General features: G+C 35.1%; 1 protein-coding gene across 2 annotated transcripts in view; it reads right to left on the reverse strand.

Moving 5' to 3' along the window:
• The window catches only part of gce (germ cell-expressed bHLH-PAS), a 26344-nt gene extending 11789 nt beyond the window's left edge, over positions 1-14555 (reverse strand). The window contains exons 1-2 of one of the 2 annotated variants that reach the window (XM_036821335.3): positions 14368-14555; positions 3455-4144 (exon numbers count right to left, since the gene is read on the reverse strand). The gene's annotated coding sequence lies outside the window, so the exon portion shown is untranslated. Of the gene's footprint in view, positions 1-3454; positions 4145-11968; positions 12520-14367 lie in introns of those variants that run through there. The other variant, XM_036821334.3, reaches the window with a different exon arrangement.
• Between the last annotated feature and the right edge of the window lie 1324 nt (positions 14556-15879).

A 15879-nucleotide genomic window follows, 5' to 3' on the forward strand; every position in this document is an offset into this window, starting at 1 on the left:
TATCCATTGCCGCTTTTATTTACTCCTAAACATGAAAATTTTTAGTTAAACAATTATAGTTCATTTAAAGATCTTAGAACCTGAATTTAAAATGAAATTATTGTTTTTAATGACGTATAATATTTAAAGTAATTATGACTATCATCAACACAAAGATTCCCTACCTTGATTTAAATATTTTTAAATTATTCAAGCAATTTTTTATGTTTTGTATGGAACATTATGTTTTTTATTTAGTTAAAATATATAATACGAAATTTAGAATTCAATATGAAGATATTTATTTGTACTATTCCATTTTCTTATTAGTGTATAAGTATTTCTTGTTGAAACTAAGTTTCAACAGACAAAATTGCTTAATCAGTAATTAAGTTTATTCAACTTTACGTAACGTTCTACGTTTATTATTAAAGCCCTTTGGCAAGCAAAAATAGCCACAAAATAGTACAAAATGATAAAAATAAGAAATCTGATAATTGTCAACAGGGAAGTCGAAAGCCACTCGACAACTAAGTAATATGCAATCCAGGCATTATTATTTTTTCAGTTGTTATCATCGACGATTGCCGTAATATTTGCGCTCCTACACTTTATTAGTTTATTTTGCTGTTGCACTTTTTTCCGCCTTTCCAAATTTGTTTTGTAATTGTTTTCGAGTGCCGGGTAAACAACGGTCATAAAGACAACGAGGGGAGACATGTCAATTGCCATTCTGCTGCCAAAATCGACTATTGCCAGACGGCGATTGTTGATGTCGCAGCGGGCTGCCGCCACTTTGCATGGCTGACTGTCGGTGCAATGGGGCGTATGCGCAACGCGGTGGAAAACATGACAAGTGGGTGGCAGCAGAAAAAAAAATCTGACAGGGGGGGGGGGGGGGGGCACGCTGAGACCCATTTAAGTTGGGCATTTCACTCGGCTCATTTATTCATTACCAGCAACGAATACATTGTTCCGTACTTAAGACACAGCACTCTCCCCAACTATTTAAATATTTTATTATATTCGCGGAAAGGGGCGTATACGCAATGCGATAAAAACTTTATAATAAGGTGGAGTGCAAGTATTTCTGTCATTTCATTTATTTATTTCTAATATTATATTATTTATTTTATTATATTAGATAATATTTTTTGTGTTAAATAATATTTTCATTTAAAAATTGTATAGTTGCATCTAAAGAACTATTGTAAATGAATTAAATGATTGAAAATCATAATGCGGTGAAAACGTTTTAATAAGATGGAATGCATATATTACAGTCAGTCAATTTATTTATAAAGTATTAAGCATTTGTAATTAATTATATTTTAATTTAATAATAGTTTTTTCTTGTTAACTATTAAAAAAAGATCATAATGCTATAAAAATAAAAAATGAATAATGAATAATAAATAATTGTTTAATTTAAAAATAGTTTTTGAGTAGCAAATAAACAATTGCAGTAAATGATTAAAATACTTCATAATGCGATAAAAACATTATCAGAAGGTAGAATCCAAAATTTGGTGACATTTAAATCATTTATAAGGTGTTAAGGATTAATAAAAAAATAATAATTTTATAAAAAAATAGTGACAATAAATGATAAAAACGTTGTTATAACAATTTCTGTCACCTATTTTATTTATAAGATGTTTAGAATTTTGAATAAAATGATATATTAATTTTAAAAAAAGTTTTAAGTAGGAACTTCCCCACTTTTATCTTGTTAATTATTTATTTAAAGGTCTCACTATTTATTGTACAAATTTTTTCACATTGTGAATAATGAATATATTTAGTTCTGCATGCAATACTATTTTCAGCACCCTGTCATTACGATAATTTCAAACAAAAATCAAGATATGAGTTACAAGCTAATTGACTTTTTCCAACTTGATTTATGGCATTTAAAATTTAAATCATAAATCCGAATAGCCATGTACACACATAATCCCCTGATTTAGGGTCTCTTATCGTGCAAAAAAAAACCTTATCTCGAACTATTTTGGCAATTGTTAAATGGCATACGACACGCCTTTCCATCTATAGCCCCCAAATCGATAAGGTCTGCCAAGTTCCAAGTGAGGCCCAAAAAACCCAATGCGGTTCTCGGGTTCAGCTCCATTACGCCCTCAACTGGCCATATAAATTTGGGTATAATCGTGTGCGAGCACATATATGCATGTACTTGTATATTCATATGGCGTAGGGCAATTATAATCTTTGTACAGATATTAAACATGAATATTGCGTTTGATAAGCCGCCGACCGTCGTTTGTTTGCTCTTCTCGATTGCTTTTCCACCAACAAACTCAACGACCATGGCCAGACACCCACAATTTGTTGTTGAACCCGTCGGTTTTGTTGAATGTCGGCGTTGCTGGTGGTGTTATATGTAGATATACATGAACATTTGTACAGATACACTGTACTACAGATACAGCCGGGCTGATTAGACCCCGAGATGGTTGAGGTCAAGTTTTGACAGCTGCCTCTTTGGTCAGGCATGTGATATCTACTTAATGGCATTAGCAAGTAATTTTCAGCACTACCGAATATATATTTTATATATAATATATACAACTAACCTATTACTTTTCTATTTCCAGTTAGGCAATGGGTTTTTACCATCATAAAGGCGTTTCTATGGTAGCAAGATAGATGGCCATCAAAAGCCCTTATCATGTAACCCACTTTGTAATCCCTTCAAATCACCATTGTAATATCACATTGTTGCATTGCCTCGTGACTCATTTGATGAATGGCTTTGGTTGAGCAGATAAAAACGATGGTAAACTATTATTCACTCGATAAGGATAATGCAGGCGATTGTCGTAACCAGTGAGCTGGCAACTTTGGGTGGTGGTTTACAAGAAGTCTTTACCAGATTACTTAGATTAGATTAGCATCTGAAAATTTCTTTGACAAAAAAGAAAGAATTTTGAAATCTAAGGTTTTCTACATTTATGTATGCATATTTCAAACCATAATTAACCGAAATATTATTGAGCACACTTATTTAATTAATAAACTAATATACACAAAGGTTTTATGTCAGTTTTACATTGTAAATCTCTTTTTTAGTATTTTCTTGCAAAGTGAGGTTATATCAACATTTTCAGGGTTGCCACCTTCATGCTAATCAAGTACCGTAGCTTAATAAATGAGATTAAGACAACTATGTACCTTGATTGCATTATACCGTAATCATAACGATTACAAAAACCCAAGGAGTTCCTATAAAGCATTGTCATTTATGATATCCTCCAAATGAATGTGAGACTATCACAACTTTTTAAGGGTTGCCACCTGCGCGATTGCAGCACTGTGATACCGTAAGCTTTCTCTGGGCCCTCATAAATCAATCATGAAATATTTACGTCTAATGCTGGCCATAACAATAACAACAATAATAACAATCTAATAAAAGAAGAGGGCAAGAGGCGAGAAAAAAATCAATTTCACTTACATGTTTTGCGCTGTTTCTTGTTTTTCTGCATGAAGCTTTTCGCTCGCTCTCTCTCTCGCACTCGTCTGTGCGGCTTGTTTATTTATCCGTCTCGCTCTGTCTCTCTCTCTTTCTCTGTCTGCTGTCCGTTGGTATTGGCGAATTATTTATTTTGTATTACTTTGTTGTTGCTGTCCTGCAGTTGCAATTTGCTTTGTTATCTTTGCCGTTATTTGTTTTTTTTTCTTTGTGATTCTTTGTACTTTACTTTGCAAGAGGAGAAAAAAACGAAAAAAAAATAATAACAGTACATTTATCAAATTACAGTATTTGTTTTGCGTTTGATTCAGTTCACTTGGTATTTTTTATGGTATTTTCATAGTTTCACTCTTGCATTTGAGCGGTATTTCCTTTAGTATTTGTTCAAACATTTTTCAAAAACACTTTTGATATTGTTTTCAGTTGGACGGGTCTTTGGGGAAATGAGCATAATTTTCATTTTATCTAGTTCTTATTTTTCTTTTGCTCTTTGTTTTAACTTTCGAATTATTTTGATTATTGTGTATTTATTTCTCTTTTTAAGTTGTTCAATATCAATCAATATTTGTACAGCTGGAGGTATTTTGTTGTTTTGTTTCACTTTCTTGTTGAAGCTTTAATGTGTGTTGTTGCTTTGCCATTCATCTTCCAGCAAGTGTTCGTTTGTTGTTGCTGAAAGAATGGAAAAGAAAAGAGACGCTATTAAGGAAAAATTGGAATATACCGGCTTAATATAACAATAAACTTAAAAGGGAACCTTAAGAAATTCAAGCTTCTTACAAGTTTAAATTTAAATGACTAATTTTTTTTTTTTAATTTAAATCCAAACAGTTTGTATATATTTAAGACTTCGCTTTGTCTACCCATTCATCTTTGTTCCTCACATTTTTATAGCTCAAATTTGAATGCAATGTTGTTTTTGCTTTGGCCGCTATTTGCGGTCGTTTTTTCGCTAATTAAATGAATACTTTAATTTATATATTTGAATTTTATTTCCCACTAACTGGCGAACGGGCACAAATACAAAAATGTTAATATCATTGTCGATAGGTGTTCTGTGCTGTTGCTTTGTTGCTCTGCAGCTGCCGCTAAATGCTTCTTAAATTCGTATTGTTTTTTAACTTTTTGTTATCTCGTTGGCTTTCGTGGCTTTTTTGTGAAAATATATATAAACCGGTTAAAGCCGGCCCAAAAGTTAGCACCACCATTACTGATATTTCACTTGAATTACTTTTGCTGAATTTGACATTTTACGATAGCTTTTTATTTATGATCTAAGCTGACCAATTAATTGTTGTGTTCTTGCATTTTAGCTTTTTATTATATTTAAAATAATTGTTAAATTTATGTTAAATTAAAATAAAATGTAAAGTATATAATGGAAAATTCTGAGTTAACCACAGCTACATATCTTGTCTTATTATTTGGACCAATATAAGGTATTAAGTAAATTAAATTGGTAGGAAAACAATTTTTGAAGGTATTTTATTTTATGGTATTTTACTAGGTATTTTTAATAAGTACGTCGCGTTAAGCTCATAAAAAAGTGTAACCGTAGGTAAACGCAAACTAGGAACAATTTAAATAGTTGGAGTTAATTTTATTGGTTCAGGCAGTTTCAACAAGTAATTTCATGAATTGAGTTTGTTTTTTGTATAATATATATTTAATTAGAGTATTTCAAAGAAGAGGAAATTGTAATAAGAAGCAAGAATTTGGATTAGTACAGCGAATTGTTTTTCCCCCTGAATTTGTTTATTCTTCTGCCCTATCGAAATATCCTTTCAATGGCATCTTGGCTAGTTTCTATCCCTACCTTTTATCTCTAGTTTCATCCTAAATTCCACCTACCAAGTGTGTATACGATATATTTATTTATTTGTGCGCATTTAGCTCAAGTGTTGCTTGGCAGTCTAAATCAAATATACATATAAGAAGATAAACTTCTTTACGAGTGTCCCCGACTTTTCCGAAAAAGCTCACACAGACAGGGACACAAGCACGCATAAATATAAGTGCGAAAATTTCTGTATGTGTGTGTGTGTGTGTGCGTGGAGCAAGGACAAGGGAATCCTGAGGCATTGGGGTATACGTAGGTGGGCGTGTGCACACTCACAGGCACACGCACAGACGGAGGTTCCCACTGAGCCAGGACGTGTGTGGGTGTGTACTACAGTGAAAACTGAATATATTGGATGTCAAAGTAATGCAATCTCAAATTGTTAGAAAATTATTTGACAGCCTTTTCTTTAGTTCCATTATGTTTTTAGAAATTAAGTTTAAAAAAATTAAAGAATTTTTGTTTTTAATTAAGCCTTAATATACATTTTATGTCAAAAAGTTGTAGAATATTTATAAGGTTTATTTTATGGATTGAATTTAGAATTATATGATGTATTGTTATTTTGTTTCTAATAATAATAATTCTAAATAATAATAACTTGATATTTAAACCTCAAGCTTAAAGAAAATTAAACAATTCAAATGTTATTTTTTCCTTAATTTTGTATCTAAATACAATCCTAATTTAATATTTATAAATTTAAATAATATTTAATTAATTTTCGTTTTTCACTCCTTGGTTGTTATTTTTCCAGTTTTTCTTTATGGTCTTGACTTAAGAACAATTTAATTCTTATAATTTTAAAAACTTTTCTACTAAAAAGGTCTTAAATTGAGAGCAGTTTGGTTTTAAGAACCGATCGAGCTGAAAAATTCTCAAATGAAGTACCAATATACATAATCATGCCTGCAACCTTCTTATTTCATAAATAAATCGTACTTGCTTTAAGCATAAATGTGACAAGATTTGAGAACAATTCACTCTTGATTTAAGAACGAAATGTTTAAAAGTCGTCCTGAAATCGAGTATTCTTGAAATTATGTTTTGAAAATTCGTACATTAAAGCTGTGTATTGCTCTCGAGATCAGAATTTTCGAAGATCGACGACATGCTTAATTCAAGCACTTAATTCTTGATTTTTTTCAGAGTGTACTTTTCCGTATTCCCATGTTTATTTGTCTTGGTTTTCAGGGACATCGCCGGTACGCAAAAAAATCTTTGCAAACAATTTTCTCGGTTTTTTGTTTGTGCTGCGGTTGACAAGTGCGAAGCACACACGCACCACCCACCGAACCACTGAACCACCATCTACACAACCACCCAACCACCCATCCGGCTGCCATAAAGCTACAGTGGCTCCGGTTTTGGAGCCGTATCTGTATCTGTAAATGTATCTGGTTATGGGTCTGGATCTGGATCTGGGGTCCGAGTCTGGGGCCTGGGTCAATCACCCGCCAGCGGGTCGTAATTGCAAAAAAGCACAAAGCACACACACACACAAAAATAACAAAAAAATTAAAATGTAATATAAAAACCTTTTTTATTTTTGCTCACCGCCTTTTTTGTATTTTTTTTTTTGTTTTTATTTGCATTTCAGCGACGCGACGTAGGAGAAAAAGAATAAAACAAAAATAAATTCAAGTGCTCTGTCAAAATAAAGCCGAAAAAGAAAAGAGAGCAGTCGAAATGGCGAAAAGCTATTTGCCAGACAACGACAACGAACTTTTGGGACTTTGGGGGGATAATCGGGGGAAAAGCGAGAGAATCCCAAAGCAAACGACACCCAGAAAGAGAGCTGGTGAGCGGTAAAAAAATAAATAAATTATATAATTTGCTTTGACGTTTGACGTTTCGCCCCAAAGCCACCCCCCTCCCCCCCAAAACTTTTAGTTTGTTTACATTTGCAATAGTTAAAGTTACATGGCATAGCGCGCCTTAGATTGAGCTTGAGTCGCGGGGCGTATACGCAATATTACGTATACGTATGTATGGAATTCATTTATAAATAGAGCAAAGAAGCAAAAAAACAAAAAAAAAATGCCTGCTAATAGATCATTAGAGAAGATCATTTCACCATTGGTGGGCAATGGAATATCTTTGGTTTGGAGGTTGCTGGACTTATAATATTTACGATACGATTTGCCAGCCCCTTTGATGTTGGCAAAATTCTCAGTATGATAATGAATGAACTGCATTGAGTGTGAGACATTTCTCCCCCTGCCTTATCGCTTCTATAAAATATATTTGAATCCAAATATGTTTTTCAGGTATCAGATTGTGCTTGTATACATTTGCTTGAACTTGACACTACTTCTAAGGTTTGCGGTTACACAAAAAATAAGACGGCTCTGCCACTTCAGTAAAGAAGCAAAAAATATTGAACATTGCTGACTTGTTGTTTAAAAAAGGGGGAGAAAAGGGTAGTACGTAGAATATTTTGTTTATTATTGCATAAATTAAATAAACTTATATTCTTAGTCATGGAAATATTTTTAAAAACTATATGGCTCGCGTTATTTTCTTCAAATATTTCTAAAACCATTTTTGTTTATGTTAGTTATAAAAAAGTATTTTAAAAGATACTTAAAGGAAGGAAGGAAAAATAATAAAAAAAAATTTGTTCCCCTGCAAAAATAAAAAAAAAGGCTTGAAATAGATAAAAAATTTCAAACATACTTTCTGATAAATTATCAATGTTTTCTAAAAATGTTTAAAAACTGTAATCACAGAATTTTATTTGGTTTTATTCAGAAATAATTAAAGAAAACAAGCAAAAACCAGATTGTGTCTACTATTTTGTTCTATGAGTCTTATCAATTATATTTCATATATTTTTATGAACAACTGTTTTCAATTTCACATTTTATCTGTCTGGTAAGACTTAAGAATAAATTGTAGTTTCAGTTAAAACAAATTGTGGGCAAGAAAATAAATAAACATAGGGTAATGGAAATTGAGTTTAATATTTTGTATAAGCTATGTACCTAAGAATTATTTTATAATCCAAGTTAAAATGTTTTGATTTAAAAATAAATTATTTTAATCGGCTAAGAATTGTCTAGAAAATGTCAGAAAAACAATTCTGCTCGCAGAGAAAAAAGCGGCTTTATAAAATAACAAACAAACGCTGCTGTTTCGACCTGGCCCAAAGCTGACGTCGACATCAGGTGGTGGTGGCTGGCAAAAAGTTGTCGCAAAAACCAAAAATAGCCGAGCACTCGAGGAGTGAGAGCAGCCGTTGAAGAAAGAGCGATTGGCTTTGGGAGAAGAATCGGGGCGGGAAGAAAGAGACAGAGAGGTCGGGAAGAACGTGGCCGTTGGAGCACGTTCTACAAAGATTTCCGAGTGCACTTTGCATAACATTCCATAACATGGGTAATATAATCGTAGACTGTGGAAAAAATATACCTACTAGAGCACAGAACTATATTAGTTTCTCGTTTTAACAAGACTATAGGAAGTAAAAATATTAGAAAAATACACACAAGGCGGAGAAGAAACGTAAAGAAAGCTCTGACAAATAAAATAAAACAAAAAATGTAAATAACTATTTCTCACAATGAAATGTAGAGCTTTGGGGACTGATTATATTTGTATTTCTAATCTGTAAACTAGTTTAACCTTTGAGGTAGGTAAAAGTAATATATGGCCTTATTACAAAAAGGTTATCATTAAATATCACAGTAAGCAACAGTGCTGCGTTAATTTTTTATAAAGTTTCTTTTATTCAGGGCCACAGGGCGTATGCGTAATATAGAACATCAAATATTACGCATACGTCATGTGAACCGCAGCGAGTGGAGGTGATCTAAACCAAATTGATTTAATTAGCATGACAGCCTAAGATGGCGTCAAGCTATCTCTGCCGAATGCGTTCCAATCAGGCATGCTAAATTCGGCACCAATTAAGATTCGATTTATCGATAGACTTGCCTTTTGGCAGTCTCGTTCTGATTGCCCTTAATTTATGGACAGATTGTTTACAATGTATTTGGAATTGATATTTGAAATGTAATAATAGAAATTTGTGTGCTTAGAGGGCGGAATCTAATGATTTATTACTATGGCTTTTAAAATATGCAATCTATGTACTCCAAAGTACTTAGTACAATACCATTTCAATGGGTATTTTGACAATGTCACTTTCCCTTCTAAGAAATTGCATGGGATTGACAGAAAATATGACATATTTAATTAGAGTTTAAATATTCATTTAATTTTCCTCTGGTCACTCAAAAAGTGGACTTTATTTTTTTTTTTGGGGGGGGGGGTTTATTGTCTAGGTTAGGTTATCAATTGCCGCTGTCCAAGTCCGCTTTCGGTGCAAAATCGGCTTTCCTTTTTCCGCAGCAGCTTTCGAGCGTCTTAACCCCTCTCTTTCTAGCGCCTCCGCTTAACCCGCCGTCGCCCACATTTTCGTGGCGAGCTTTTTCGCCTCTCTCGGCGTTTCTACCGCTTTTGCTTGGTCCGCTCGACGCTCAGCGCTCAACGCTGAACGCTCGGCGTTTGACGCTCAGCTAAACGACCGCTCTTAGACGCGACGTCAGCAAAAAATTTCATGAAAGCGACAAGGAAAACAAATTATAAAACAAAAAAAATGTATAAATATGTTTACATATAAAAACTCGTAAAAATATAAAACAAAAAATGCTAAAACAAATTGCCAGTATATTTTATTGTCTTCAACAAAATAACCAGACATCTCAAAATGCTATCGTTTTTATATACACAGAGATAATTAAAAACAAATAACGAGACCAAAACCTGTTCATATACATTTTATAATCTCTAAACAGAGCCCAACAAGTGCCTATGTGTGTCTAAAATGTTTCCAAATTAATTCTATAATTTCTAAATTTAAATTTAGTAGGCCACATTCGAAACACTTCCCACTCTATCGACGCAATTGAACTGCCAGCATCAGCAGGCGACGTAGAAATTAATTATCAAACATGAAACAAAAACACAAACCAAAAACCCAAAAGTAACAGAGAAAATAATAAAAATAAAACACACGAAAATCATCATCATCATCATCATCGGCAACAGCTAAGAAAACCTTGAGAGCAGCCAACAACAGAAACAAAAATTGGAAAGAAAAAACAGAAAAAAACATTTTTATTGATCGGAACTCGGAACTGGTAAATCATCGAAAGATTGTTGCCAAAAAATGTCTGATGCTATGATGGGCTATTTATATTTACTTTTATTGTTATTATCATCCAAAGCTCAGTTCTATGTCTTTTTTTGTTTTATGCTCTGTACCCGCAAAGTTCAAGGGAGGCTAAGGCCCTGTCATAAAGTGCCTCTGGTGTACCTATATCATCTATAATCGGTTGATCTCAGCGCGCCCATTAAGCCGCCTATCTGGAATTTGGCCATAACTATGTTTATCTCTGGCGATTCTTTGGGTATTTTGCAGTCGATAGACTTAAATCTCGCGTTCTGGCTTGATTTTTTTTATTAAAAATTAAATAAACCGAAAAAAGAAACTGGAAATTCATTAATATGTTAATTTTTTTGTCTTGCCTCATTGATTGTGTCGCTTTGGCTTTGGTATCTGTGTGTGTTTGTGTTTTTAGCTGGGCGAGCGTTAATGTTGGCTAAGCAGATTTTCGGAGGATGACAAACACAGACAGTGGGAATGCTTTTCGTAAATCGAAACTTTTCCCAAGTCAACAAAAACTGAATCGTTCTCGGGTTTCGATCGCGCAAAAATGCGCGCACGCGCCGCTGATTTCAGCACAAAGATATAGGGGCTTTCTACACCATATCGTACACAACTGAAGTTTAATAATACACCATCATCAACAAAAAAATTCCTCAAGTCAGAGCGCTAAATTTAGTTCTTCAAATACCCAACAACGGTTCACCAACGTTAGTACTTCATTACACCAACGCTTTAAGGCTAAAATTCCAACTTTATAACGTAAGCACATAAATATTGGTAGTCTGAAACTACATAATTTTAGCTTTCTGCACCTATAAAACAAACTGAAGTTTATTTTTAAACACTATCGTCAACAAAAAAATTCTTCAAGTCTGAGCACCAAAAACCCAACAACGGTTCACCACCATTGTTACTCCAATACCCCTGCCTTATAAAGCTAATATACCAACTTTATAACGAAAGTACATATGTAAATATTGGTAGTCTGAAACTACCTGATTTTAGCACAAAGATATAGGGGATTTCTACACCATATAATACAAACTAAAGTTTAATATTCAAGTCTGAGCAATAAAACCCCAACAACCACCAATACCCCTACCTTATAAAGCTAATAATCCAACTTTATAACTTGAGTACATAGATACTGGTAGTCTAAACCTGCAACATCGGAACCCAAATAAACCAATACGGAACACTAAATACACAGGCAAGTTAAACAATATAGCAGTTTTTTAATACTTCAACTTGGGTTCCATAGGAAGTGTAGCATTAGAACAACAAGCCAATGCTACACCACAGCTTTAATACTAATACTTCAACATGGGTTCTCTAATGTTAGCATTCCATTACACCTACAATTTCGAAACAAATTACTTAAGTTCCCCAAATTTCCGGCTCTCCAAAACACGTATATTAGAAGAATCCCAACATTTTAAGTAATACTATATTGTATGATTTCATTAAGGTCACCGTCAACTACCTTCTCTTATAATAATTCTTCTCGTCCGTGTTTTATTTAGTTTGTTGTTTCAAACTTTTTTACACAAAAGCACAAGCACTGGCACCAAACACACACCCGAAAAAAAAGAGCGCAGGGGCAAAGCGAAGTTTGTTTGTTGCCTCGTAGTATTTCTTCTTCACGATGTTATTGTTTTATGTATTTTTTTTCTATATATTTTTTTTGTGTTTTATATGGGGCTTTGGGGGGCACTGTTTGATATTCCAATTCCATTCGTTAGCGCGGCGCCATTTACGTTTCTCGAGCGTGTTCTTTGCATTTTAGCAGCGAAAAAAGGCAAACGCCGAGAGAAGGAAACCGCTCGCACTCGCACTTGGACACAATCGCTCACACGTACACGTACACGGGCAGAAAAAACACACGAATACGGGTGAAAATAAAAAATAATAATAAATAAGAAACGGCGATGGTAGGCGAAACGGCAAACGGCAAACGGCAAATGGCGGAACAGCGAAACCGAGCGGCGGGCCAAGCGAACGTCGCGAAGCGTCCGTCCGAACCGCTACAGAAACAAAAATTAATTACATATATTGAAATCACAAACTAAACTAATCAGCCAGACCAGCGCGCCGAGCAGCGGCGGCAGCTGCGGCAGAGCCCCGGCAGCGGAGAGCCGAGCGGCGAATCAGCTGCCCGAAAAGCTGCTCGCTCTCTCGCTCCCGCTGCCCGAAAATAAAAGCTTGCCACCGGGTGCGACAGAGATGGCAGTGGCCCCAGCAGCATTTCGAGGGAAGAGCGAGCGAGAGGGCAGCAACAACCTGCGACGGAAAGCTGGCGAGACCTTGACTAAGGTTTCCGGCCGGGAAACCCTCAGCGAGTTCATGCTCACTCGGTACACCGTGCGAAAAAAAAGTTTTCAAATATTTTCACACAGAAAATTTGAATCAAGAGAAACATTTTGAAAAAATGTATATCTAGAGACTTGAAACCTTTACTAATAGCGCCTAAAAGTGGTCTACGGAAAATATAAACATTTCAAAGAAATGTATTGTAGAGATTCGAAAGACTCTAGAGATTCAAAACCTTAACAAATAGTGTCTTAAAGTAGCCTAAGGAAAATATAAAAATTTCTTTAGCATTTAAAATATGTTCTAGAGATTCGAAAGATTCTACAGGTTCAAAACTTTAACAAATGGTGTCTCAAAGTAGACTATGGAAAATATAAACATTTCTTTAGCTTTTAAAATATGTTGCAGAGATTCACAAAATTCTAGAGATTCAAAACTTTAACAAATAGTATCCAAAAGTAGGCTACCGAAAATAAAAATACTTTTTTTTACATTCAAAATATCTTATAGTATGCTTCTAATCACCATTTATAAGTAATACATAAAATTTAAGAAAGATATTTTCAAAACGACAATATTTTTCAAGACAATTATCTTACTAATAAACTTCCAACAAGAAGTTTTACTTTCTTTCCAAAGAGCTATGCTTTTGTTGGTACAGGAATTGTAATATGTCTTAAAAAATAGGCTTTTGAATAAGATAGGAATATGAACCTAAAGACATTAAATAGTGAAATACAAATAGGTCGGTCTAATTAAGCATTAGGGTGAGTTATAAGTGAACTATCAATGTACAAAACTCAAAAGTAATTGTGTTCTTAAAGGGTTTATTCTTTGTCTTTTTACCACATCAATTTCTGGGGGTTATACTTTATTTATAAAGCTATCTAAAATTAGGCAGATTTTATATTTTTAGTATCAAGAAACACGATGATAAACTGTGCACAGAAAGTTAGTAACCTTTCGAAACTGTAGCGATATTAATGGCACCTGGGAATCCATCACAGAAATAACAGTACCCTTGAAGTCATTATAAGCACCCCTAAAAGTGGGCTATACTTCACAAAGAAAAATTGATTCATTTTTCGTAGCACGCTTTATTACACCTTTTGAACCCCTAGATGTAAAAAACTGTCTCATTTTTCGTAGCACACTTTATTGCACCTTTCAAACCCCTCGAGGTATATCTAGGAAAATGGGCTCGCCCCCATTTTCTGCCAGTGCACCACCGCCGAGAGAGACTTGGCTCTCCGCGCTCGCTCGCCTCCTCTCTTTTGGGGAGCTTTTTCTCGGGGCAGAGGCGCGACAGTGTGTCGCTGTTTAGTCTATGAACTTGACGCTGGCGTCTTACACAATGCTGCTTCTTCTAGCTGCTTCTCTACACCACCACACAGGCACCTAGGCACACACACAGTCATAGAAGCACTCACACTGGCATACGTAAGGGGGGCACTCTCAAAAAAAAACAACACTCGCAATCGAAACGAAAACACTCTCGGCTGTTGTATGGGAATATAGGGATATATGTGCCTATATCATCGGCCCGATAAGTTCCGAGCTCGTCTCACTAACCTAGGAACTGGAAACGGGCTGGATTTGCCTGGGGAAACCTTGTTAGCCAGCGGAGACGGAGACTCAGACTCCGCCGCCATAAGACTAGGGACTACGGAGGCGCCACTTGGCCAGAATGGGCCGCTTCCACTGCAGCAACGGCCGATGCGGAGCGACGACGCGTCGTGGGACTTGGACAGATGCCGACCGACTGCCACCGATGTGGCCCGGTGCCCAAGACGTCGGTCGGTTGGACGGACGGACGGACGGCTGGGCGGACGGACGGCGGCCAGGACGCTCGCTCAGACAGCTTTCGATGCGTTTCGGCGAGCGGAGCTTTTCACCCCCATTTCCTCCATCCATCGCCGCTTTTCCGAAGAGCAACAGTAACGCACAAGGAGTCCAAAGTGGCTGGGCAGACGGGGCGCATACGCAATATTCGAGACGAGCGATAGGTCGGCAGCCAACTCGCTCGCACTCACGCCCCGCGCGCACAGTAGCGGGCACAAAAACAGGTCTCGCTGAAAATTAGCAATGTTAAAAAAAATAGTTACAATAATGTAAATTAAGGACAGTATTCCTAATAACTTGAAGTTTTATAAATCATTAGATGGGTATACTTTTTTTTTACAGAAATAATACCATAACCAGCTAGTCTACAACAAGTAAACAAAATATTTGAATTTTAGGCGAATTTGACAGCCAGAAAAATTTATTTTGCCGTAAACAACTCAAAATAGTTAATATAAAATATTCTATAAAGTAAAAAAAAATTTTTTGTTTGTTTATTTACGAAAGTTCGTTTCCTTTACCTATAAACAAAGCCTTTAAACGTATTACAATATAAGAAAGGTTAAAAAATATATATTTTATTAACAGTAAGGAACGAAATTATATAATTAAAAATAAAACACTGTCTGAAAAAATTGTTTACCATACACAACTCAAAATAATTAATATAAAATACTCTATGGAATTAAAAAAAAATATTTGTGTTTACTTTATTTAGTTTCCTTTACCTATAAACAAAGCCTTTAAACGTATTAAAATAATGAAAAGTTTTAAAATGTATAATATTAACATTGAAATACGAAATTGCATAATTAAAAATAAAACACATATTTACATATGACTTCAAGCCAGTGGGGTTGCCAGCAGAAGGGGCATGTAAGGCCAATGGGGTACAAATTCGACGAAAATTTTAAATATCGCCTTTACACGAAAAGCTTTTAGATAGAAGATACAGCAACAAACGATGCTACAATGACCACCTCAGGTGTGTATCTCGTCGCTTATGAGTTTTCTTCGGTTTATCTTGCGATAACACAATCAAAATAATAAACACAACAAGACGCATCGCTCGACGGCTGGCGAAGTGGCAAGAAGGTGGAGTCGAGCCAATCTCAGTCTTGATATGCGACTACTCGAGTGATTCCCCGAGAAGCTGCGAGTGATAAAGTGATGGAATTTTTTTTAGCATAATCAAATGTTTACCCGAATTGCGTATTTTTGAGTATCAGCAATTTAATCGCT

Source organism: Drosophila suzukii, chromosome X (assembly GCF_043229965.1).
Source record: "Drosophila suzukii chromosome X, CBGP_Dsuzu_IsoJpt1.0, whole genome shotgun sequence".
Taxonomy (NCBI): domain Eukaryota; kingdom Metazoa; phylum Arthropoda; class Insecta; order Diptera; family Drosophilidae; genus Drosophila; species Drosophila suzukii.